Raw genomic sequence first — 10,472 nt, forward strand, 5'->3', positions numbered from 1 at the left:
AGCCTCCCCCCTCCCTCCCAACCAATCATACCCCCCCTCCCCCCCCCCCCCCACCAACATTGTAAAGCTGGTTTTGACATGACATTTTGTACTTCTCATTGTTGCAACAGGTCCACCTGAATCCTTAAACGACTTGTTTGTCCCCATCTCCTCCACATGTTATACTGACATCAAATATAGTGAAAGCGGGGGTTACACTGTGGGGGAGGGACATACAAAGCAACAAAGAAATAATCTTATAAATGCGTTAGAAACACATGCATGAAAGAAACAAAAACCCAACATATTTATGTGTCTTGACCTTGTCTTGAGTGAATGTATTACAGTCCCAAAGGAGTGTGTGTCTTGGCAAAACCCACTGTCTTCCTCCAAGCCATAACAATTTGTGAACTCAGGGTAGATAGCGGTGCTGTCACCAGCCCCAAGGCTCTGAAAGAATGATTGCTTTCCATGGTCAGCTTCCCAACTGCACTTGAAAGGCTAGTACTTACAACAAGAAATAAAAGATGCTGGAGTTCCTTTCACATTGTAACTTACATGCACACTTGATTTTACCATCATAAATATTTTCCAATGAGGCTCTTACTAAGTCTTTCACTACAAGAAGAAAAGAGTAGGTGCAGGAAACCAGCTGTGTCTTGAGAGCAGGAACACCGTGCAAATACTTACTTGTTGCTGGTGGACAGGGAAGGAGAAGGCTCAGAGGAAGGGCAGCCCTTGGGACCAGTCAGACTTTTCAGCCCAAGACAGAAAACCTATCTCTGACAGGGCTGGTCCACAGGAAAACCAAAACTCAGGAGCTGGCTTCAAACACAGTTGGCATTGGCATGCCATCCCTCCATCCCCAACAGGCCTATCAGCAGCTCCAGTTTTGTTCCATCTCTTAGTTTTCCTGCTCAGTGATGACTCACAGCTATGGTGCAGCCCAAGCAGCTTCTAGGCATGAGCTGTACTGACTGCTGGTTTCATAGTGGAAATGCACCTGCTCTCTCTCCCTTACCTGGCCTTGCAAGAGTCTGTGGGTGTGTCTTCCTGGTGCCCTTGGGTTTGCTGCTGCAACCTGGGAACAGCTCAGGTCAGAAAGGGTTGCACAGGCATCAGGAGACCAAAGCTGCAAGACAGGACATCAGGCCAGATGGAGGGAAAGACAGACATCGAGCCGGATGAAGGGAAGGACAGGCTCTGACCATGCCACCTGCAGCAAAGCTGTGTGAATTCCTATGATTTCTCTCTCTCTCTGATCATCCTTTCTTCATGGACAAAAATGCCCAGTTCATAGTGCTGTGATGATTAAAGAAGATAGCACAAATGCAATGCCAAGCAGAATGGTAGATTGCTTTTTTCCTTTTTTCCTTTCCCTTCTCTTTCCCTCCTTCCCCTCTCTCTCCCTCCCCCCTCTCTCTCTTTCTCTCTCTTTCTCTCTCTTTCTTTCCTTCCTTCCTTCCTTCCTTCCTTCTTTCTTTCTTTCTTTCTTTCTTTCTTTCTTTCTTTCTTTCTTTCTTTCTTTCTTTCTTTCTTTCTTTCTTTCTTTCTTTCTTTCTTTCTTTCTTTCTTTCTTTCTTTCTTTCTTTCTTTCTTTCTTTCTTTTTCTGCCAGCCCTGGGGCTTGACCTTCTTTTATCCTCTAGGCTAGCTCTCTACCACTTAGCCACTACCACTTTCGACTTTTTCTGTGTATATGGTACTGAGGAATGGAGCCCAGAGCTTCATACATGCTAGGCAACCACTCTACCACTCAGCCACATTCCTAGCCTGTGGTAGATTCTTAATGAGTTTAAAGAGAAATTAATTCTTAGGCTTTTTTCCATTCTGGCCTTTCTGCATAAACAGCAATGACCACCAGGAACCACGAGGTGGCATTGGTGTGCCGGCAGGCAATGGACAGAGGAAATGAAAAACTACTGGACAGACACATCTGGCAGTGGCAGGAAAGCATGGGGGACCAGGAGTCCAATTCCTGCTGTATGGAAACCAGGCCTTGGGACCTTGATCAAGGTCTGCATTGATCTGTGGCCTGAATTTTTTTAAGCAATCCTGGAGGCAGATTTGGCCTTTTCTTTTCTATAAAAATGGGAATCTTCTGTATTCTAGTCACCGTGACTATAATATCTCACAAACCAAAGACTACCCAGCAGCCTTGGTTGTTAATATATGCTGTTTTAAAATATGGTTGTATGAGGCATAATCCATTCATTTATTCCTAAATGGTAGCTACCCAGGGGAGGGGCTGAAAGAGTTCATGTCATTTTGTCAGGTGACTGATGGGCCTGTGGAGATGCTATTCAGTTACACACAGCTCAGAAAATCATCCTTTGAAGTGTGCAATTTCGGAAACCTTGCTATTAAAAAAAATTCCTACTGAGCAAGCTTTAACAGTATTTCTCCATCATGTAATTATATTTTAATGTCAAGTTCTTAAAATGACTTAGAAGCCGCAGCTCAGGAGGAAAAAACAAATCTCAGGTGTGAAATGAGTTAGAATATCTGGGGTAGGAAGAGGACTGGACAGGAAGTGGTGATATTTAATTGGGTTTAAGGACAAACAGGATGGCTCTCCACTTTTGCATGAATCCAACTGGAGAGCAAAGTTGAAACAAGGTGATGTGATAAAAGTGAGCACTTATCTAGGTGTGTGTGTGTGTGTGTGTCTTTGCACAAAATGTTTTAGTGCAACCGAGTCCCATGCTGGTTATAGACTACAAAAATCCTTGTACTAAGAGACCCATTGAAATTCTAAGAGGCCATCACACATTTCTTCATTCTGTGGAGATGTCTGAATCCTTGACCTTTAATTCTCAGCCTGCTTTCTCTCTCTTTCATGTTCTCGCTCCCTCTTCTCTCCTCCCCCCCCCCCCCCCCCCCCGGTCTTTTTCTCACCCCTACTGAATTCTTAAACCTGGAAGGTGGACCGGAGGATTTTCTGGGAGCTGTACAGCAGATGAGTCTCCCAGGTTTCCTTCATCTTTCCTAAATCCATACTGTGCTCTGGACAGTACCTGATGAAAAGGAAGAATAATTCACCAAGGCATTTTACTTTCATTTCTTCTGGAGAGGGACTGAATAATAATAATGAACAGTTTTGGGTTTTCCTCTTATTATCCTTCCCTCATTTCAAAGAGGCAGCCAGGTGAACGAGGGAGCTCCTTTACCTCTGGGTCTGGGCAGTTGGTTGTGAAGTGACAGCAGAAAGCCCACATTCCATGAAGAGCCTTGGAGGGCTGAGCCACAGGACTGCACTCCCCACCCCATCCCCACCCCCAGGAGTGGAGTCAGACTCACATCCCATTACTGTGAGTGATGCCACAGGGCCCAGGAGCCGCCCACCACAGAGCAGCTGTTCCCGACACCTGGAAACCTCCCTGGTCTTCAGGGAGCCTCAAAGCCAGTGTGTGGGAAGGAGAGAGGGTGCATTTGTTTATGGAATGGGGAAGCTGTTGAAATGGAAGGAGAAGTTCCCACAGTGAGAATGGATGTGACCAGAAGTGCTGGGCCCACAGCTCCCTCCTCAGATCATACCTGTAGGCCTGCACGCCTGACACCTGCACACCTGCACGCCTGCACACCTGCACACCTGACACCTGCACACCTGAAACCTGCATACCTGACACCTGCACACATGCACACCTGCACACCTGACACCTGCACGCCTGTATGCCTGACACCTGCACACATGACATCTGCACACCTGAACGCCTGCACACCTGACATCTGCACACCTGAACAGCTGCACACCTGAACAGCTGCACACCTGACACCTGCACACCTGACACCTGCACGCCTGTATGCCTGACACCTGCACACTGACACCTGCACACCTGACACCTGCACACCTGACACCTGCACGCCTGTATGCCTGACACCTGCACACCTGAATGCCTGCACACCTGACACCTGCACACCTGACACCTGCACACCTGAACAGCTGCACTCCTGGCACCTGCACACCCGACACCTGCACATCTGACACCTGCACACCTGACACCTGCACCCTTGACACCTGCACACCTGACACCTACACACCTGCACACTTGACACCTGCACACCTGAACAGCTGCATACCTGCACATCTGACACCTGCACACCTGACACCTGCATACCTGACACCTGCACACCTGCACATCTGACACCTGCACCCCTGACACCTGCACACTTGCACACCTGACACCTACACACCTGCACACCTGCATGCCTGACACCTGCACACCAGAACACTTGCATGCCTGACACCTGCACACTTGACACCTACACACCTGCACACCTGACACCTGCACACCTGCACGCCTGCACACCTGACACCTGCACACCTGCACATCTGCACACCTGCATGCCTGACACTTGCACACCTGAACACTTTCACACTTGCCACCTACATGCCTGCATACCTGACAACTGCATATCTGACACCTGCACACCTGACATCTGCACACCTGACACCTGCACACCTACATGCCTGACACCAGCACATCTGAACACTTGCACCCTTGCCACCTACATGCCTGCGCACCTGACAACTGCACACCTGACACCTGCACACCTGCATGCCTGGCACCTGCACACCTGAACACTTGCATGCCTGACACCTGCACGCCTGACACCTACACACCTGTACACCTGCACACCTGCATGCCTGACACCTGCACACCAGAACACTTGCATGCCTGACACCTGCACGCCTGACACCTGCATGCCTGATACCTGCACGCCTGCACACCTGGCACCTGCACACCTGACACCTGCACACCTGAACACTTGCACGCTTGCCACCTACACGTCTGCACACCTGCACACCTGACAACTGCATACCTGACACCTGTACACCTGCATGCCTGACATCTGCACACCTGATACCTGCATACTTGCACACCTGTATACCTGACACCTGCATGCCTGCACACCTGACACTTGCACATCTGCACACCTGTGTGCTTGACCCCTGCTCACCTTCACACCTGCATTCCTGCACGCCTGACACCTGCACTGCCTTTCCTCCTGATTCTTGGGCACCAGGGAGGAGAACATACAGACAATCAAATTGAATTTCTGGCCCATTTAATGCTGTGGAGGATGGTGCTTAACTTGAATAGTATTTGGAGAAAATTAGATATTTCTTGCCTAATTCAACTGTGAGTGAATGCCGCACCCTTTACACAATTTCTGGCTAATCAAATGTGAGCCAGTAGTATTAACATTTGTGACCACAAAGCAAGTCTCCACCTCCGATGCCCCCTGGGACGGCTTGGAAGGGCAGGTAGCACTTGCAACTGCCCAGTGCCAACCTACCCTGCTCAGCAGTGCTCTGCTGAGGAGCACACCAGGACCAAAAGCAGTCAGCCTGTCACGAGAGCAAGACTTTTTCTCCAGGTTTTGTAATGGTTATACGTGATGTATTTTCTAATGGCTATGTATGGTATGACAGCATAGCAACTCGCTATCTAGGCATTTTCCTGCTGACCTTTATGTGATTTCTGCTTTTCACTGCCCGAATTCAGAGTCTCATACATTTCTCTTGTAAGTATAGTTTTCCTCACAGAACATTCTGTCAGTTGACTTTGCACGTTACCAACAGTTTCTTGTTCTTTTATAATAAGCAAATACGCCAGGTTCTGGTGGCTCATGCCTGTAATCCTAGCTATTCAGGAGGCTGAGATCTGAGGATCACTGTTTGAAGACAGCAGGAAAGTCTATAAGACTCTGATTTCCAATTAAGCCACAAAAAAGCCAGAAGTGAAGCTGTGGCTCAAGTGGTAGAGTGCTAGCCTTGGGCAAAAAGCTCAGGGTCAGCACCCAGGCCCCCAGTTCAAGCCCCAGGACTGGCACCAAAAAGAAAAACAGACTGCAACTGGATAGTGTATTCGACCCTTTTATCCCCAGTAAAACAAAGTAAGGCCCCCAGGGCAGCTCTTCTGAAAGCTCAGGAGATACAGGCAGCAACCCTCATCCACCCTGGGTGGTCCATACTAAAGGAAGGGGCACCATGGCCTGTTATAGGGAACTGTGAAATTCCTGTCCCAGATTTTTTTTAATACTAGAGAAAGCAGGACACAAAATACTAGCTCATCTAGTTCAGGAAGGCCGCCTTTCTCTTTCATTTCCTTTCAGCCCCATTTGTTTGAGCAGCAGGTGAGACGTCTTTCAAAAGCCTGTCATCGCTGAGGGACGTCCTGTGTTTTCCATTCATTGTCCATTGGACTCCTCAGCCATTCATTCCCGACATTGTGCCAGTGTTCTCCACAGCCTAGAGAAGTAGAGCTGTTTTACGACATCTGACTTAATTGCTCTCAGTGCCTGTTCCTTACCTTAAACCAATTCATGCTAACTGGCTTTCCTCCCAAGTCGGACAGCCCAGCCCAGGGGGTCAGCCTGTCTGCTATTTGCTCTCGTTTATTAGGGACCACTCTGCCTCAAGCTCACCCTGTGGGAACTTTGTATCTCTATGGTTATGTTCATGAGAGAACCTGTACACACAATATGCTTTGAAGAGATTTAGATTTCCGATCGTGAACATGCTCCGTAATTCACAATTCACTCAGGGAGTGACGATGAGGGGTTTGAATCCCATTTGCTTCTGATGAGTTTAAACATGTAATTTTTAAAATGCATGTGGCACTCTCAACAACAGCTTGGGGACAAATGACTTTGTTGATGGAAAAATTAGGCTCCCGTCCCTGTGAATTACAGCTTGAGGGGTGGCAATCCAATCGTTTAATTAGCACCATAGCTGCCTCAATATAACCCATTTTACCTACCTTTAGCTCCACTGCTGTTGTTCTGGAAACACACACACACACACACACACACACACACACACACACACACACACACTCAAGTGAAACAGGAAAAAAATCATTAAGAGAACCAATCTTAGAATAGCTTCAAGAAATGTTGTATAAGAACACAGGCAAATGAAGTTACTCTCTGTGACTCCCAAAAGTAGATTATCATCAATGCTGTATAAAAGAATTAGAAAAACAATAATTATATTTCTGTTCAAATTGCTACCCTGCTCCTATTTGTCAATAGTCAATTTTAGGTTATATTAATATTAAAATTGATATAAATTCTTTCACAGTATCATGATAATATATTTCTTAGTTCAGATTCTGAATAATGACTATTGGCATTCATTGAATTTATTACATGCCTTAAAATATTTTCTATTATTCAGTTGCAGTGCACATGTATGCATATGTGTGTGTACATGCGCACACACATGTGTGTGTGTGCTGGTATTGAGGCTTACACTCAAGGCCTGGGCACTGTCCTTCAGCTCTTTCACTCACAGTTGGTGCTCTACCACTTGAGTCACAGCTCCACTTCTATGTTTTTGCTCATTAATTGGAGATAAGAGTCTCACAGACTTTTCTTCCTGGACTGGCTTGGAACTGTGATCCTCAGATCTCAGCCTCCTGAATTGCTAGGGTTACAGATGGAGATACTGGCATCCAGCCAGTTCTACCCTAACATTGAACCTGTTAATAAATGAGCATGTAATGTAATATGTGAGCATCTTTCAATTGTCTCCATTAACTCTACTACTTCTTCTCACCCCTACCACCTCCAAAACACAAATACATCTAGACTAACTTAAATGATAGGATATACTAATATGTAGGGACAGATTATCTTTTTTTCTGGAGATAGGCCTCTCAAAACCAGTTTAGCCTTGAACTCTCAAAACTCTTGATTGCTGGGATTACAGGAATGGCCACCACGCCCAGTCAAAACCCCATTTTGTGTTCTTTTATTTCCTGAGAACATTATCCTGGGAAAATATCCACTTTTGCCTTGGGCAAGCTATTTCACAACCACAATGGTAAGCTCTTGGAACAGTTGTGGTCTGCCTCCCAGGCCCTCTGCCTCCTTTCCATGCCCTTCCTACTCCGGCAGAAGCTGTCCCCAGCCCTCACCCCTCCCTCCCTACTCCGGCAGAAGCTGTCCCCAGCCCTCACTCCTCCCTCCCCACAAGGACCCCCTCCCCCCACCCACCTCCATCCTTGCAGCACATCCAATGGTCCAGTGAGAACCAAGTGTCAGCGAAGGGCATTGCAAGTTTCATTCTCATCTTTGGTCAACTTTTTTGAGATGGGACTCTATAGAACTTGGGCTGCCCAATGGGGTGATCCCTCCTTTTCAAATGGCAACCCATCTTTTTTTTTTTTGCCAGTCCTGGTGCTTGAACTCGGCCTGGGCACTGTCCCTGAGCCTCTTTGTGCTCAAGACTAACACTCTACCACTTGAGCCACAGCACAACATCTGGCTTTTTCTGAGTAGTTTATTGAAGATAAGAATCTTACTGACTTTCTTGCCTGGGCTGGCTTTGAACCACGATCCTCAGATCGCAGCCTCCTGAGTAGCTAGGATTACAGGTGTGAGCCACTGGCGCCTGACTGGTCTGGCCCTGAGCTCTCCTGATGACTCGTGTGTCACAGGAAGAGTGGCCTCAAGCACCTTCCCAGAGGGAAACTCTGTGTTCTCTCTAGCTATAGACGAGTTTCTTTCTCAGAAAATTCCTTCATACTCTGCTCAATCTGTAAGACATGAAACAATTCTGCCAGTGTTTATCTCTGCAGTTTTCATAGAGATGTCTGGGTGCTGGTGACTTATGCTAATGATCCTAGCTACTCAGGAAGCTGAGATCTGAGGATTGTGATTCAAAGCCAGGCTGGGAGGAAAAGTCAGCAAGACTCATATAAACCAACTAACCAACAAAAAGCAGGAAGTGGAGCTGTGGCTCAAGTGGTGGGACATTAGCCTTGAGCCGAAAAGCCAAAGCAAGAACACATGGATTTGTGTTCAAGCTCCAGTACAAGCACAGAAACAAAGAGAAAAAGTTTTGGGGAGGAGACCTTAAGAAAATACTAAAACACAGACTAACAAATTCAGACAGATGTTAAGGAACAGGACAGCTTCTCCCAGCACTTCCGGTTGATGCTTAATTCGAGTCAGCTTTTACAGTGTGATGGCTACATTAGGGGTGCCAGATTCACCAAACCAGTCACTACCAGGGTGTAGGGTTCACATTCAACTTTACTTTGATTCTGAGTCTTTTATATAAAACAACAACAAGATCTTCTTTGTTAGCATTTCCTTCACAAAGGTTAGCAAGGCTAAGCCAGCTGGTCTCAGTGTTTTTAGTCTCTCGAAGCCTAAATCCATCCAACTGAGAGATGCTATCCTAAACTATTCGTGGCCATATTTTTTACCCTCGCATTCTTCCCGAGTGTCCCTGGGGAATGTGCAGGAACAGCAGAAACTTAAACCCCACAGTTCTTTGTCACCAGGCCTCCCGATGCCATCTCCCCACACTGCCAAGGTGCTCGGGCAGGCTGGCATGCCAGAACATTCCAGGACCGGGGTCATGGATGACCGCACAGGTCCAGGAATGTCAATTCCTGAGCAGGCCTTTGCCCTTCTCCACAACTCCTTTCCTTCTGTTAGTTTTAAAATAAACATACTCTGTTTACTTTAAATGCTTTCCTGCCTTTTAATTAACTGGCAGAGAAAAAGAGCTCAGCTCCACACAGTCTCAGTGCCACTGAAAGGTGGGTTGATCACGTGCTGTTGACCTGGCCAATAGATTGCCCCATTGGTAATAAGTTCATAGCTGGGCGGTCTCTGAGCAGCTGGGTCTTGGGTGGAAGAAGTCAGTCCCTGAGGACAGCTTCCAAGGTCTAGCTTTTCTCTTTCCCTCCCTTTCTGCTCTTTGTGTTCTCCATGAGATGAGCAAGTTATCTCCACCCTACTCCTGCCTTTCCATGTTCCTAAAAGACATGGAGCTGGGGGCCGCAGACTGAACACTGCAACCAAGAACCAAAATAAGTCTTTCCTCCTTAAAAAAAAACAAATTAGAATAAAGAAGTTTGATCTTTTGTTTCCTCATCATCTCATCTTGGAACAGAAAAAAAAAAAAACACGTTCTAATAAATGAATCTCAGAATACATATTAATTGGAACTTTCATTAACCAACAAATGCCAGCTCCCCAGTCTTCTCTAGCCATAGGGTGATGAATTTTACATTGAGAAAGGAAAGTCTAAGAGGCCAGTTTCACACCCCTGTGTAGAGTCTCATCCACCCTCTGTGTGGATTTGGCATGCTGTAGAAAGGGAGGACTGCTTCTCTAATTAAAGCCGTGTCTGAGATAAGACATGCTATATGGCAGAAAAACAAAACAACAACAACAAAAGCAGAAGAAAACAATTTAACCTACCCTGGAATTACTGTAGAAGCAGTAAGACTTGGATGGATGGAGATTTGTCTGTGAGTTTCAAACACCCATCAAATAAGTCTATAAGGGAAATGAAGGAGGCCTGTGGAAGTAACTGAGCCCTTCTGTTACCTGTATTTCCAGATTCAGCCAGTGAAGAGGTTGAGGGGAGGCATTAGAGCTCCTTTCCGAGGGAAGTCACATGACCCGCTCTCCCTCCGGACAGTGCTCCCTTGTGCATCAGAGTGCTCCACCAAAGGACCATCT

Source organism: Dipodomys spectabilis, unplaced genomic scaffold, assembly GCF_019054845.1.
Source record: "Dipodomys spectabilis isolate Male_0828 unplaced genomic scaffold, ASM1905484v1 ptg000600l, whole genome shotgun sequence".
Lineage (NCBI taxonomy): Eukaryota > Metazoa > Chordata > Mammalia > Rodentia > Heteromyidae > Dipodomys > Dipodomys spectabilis.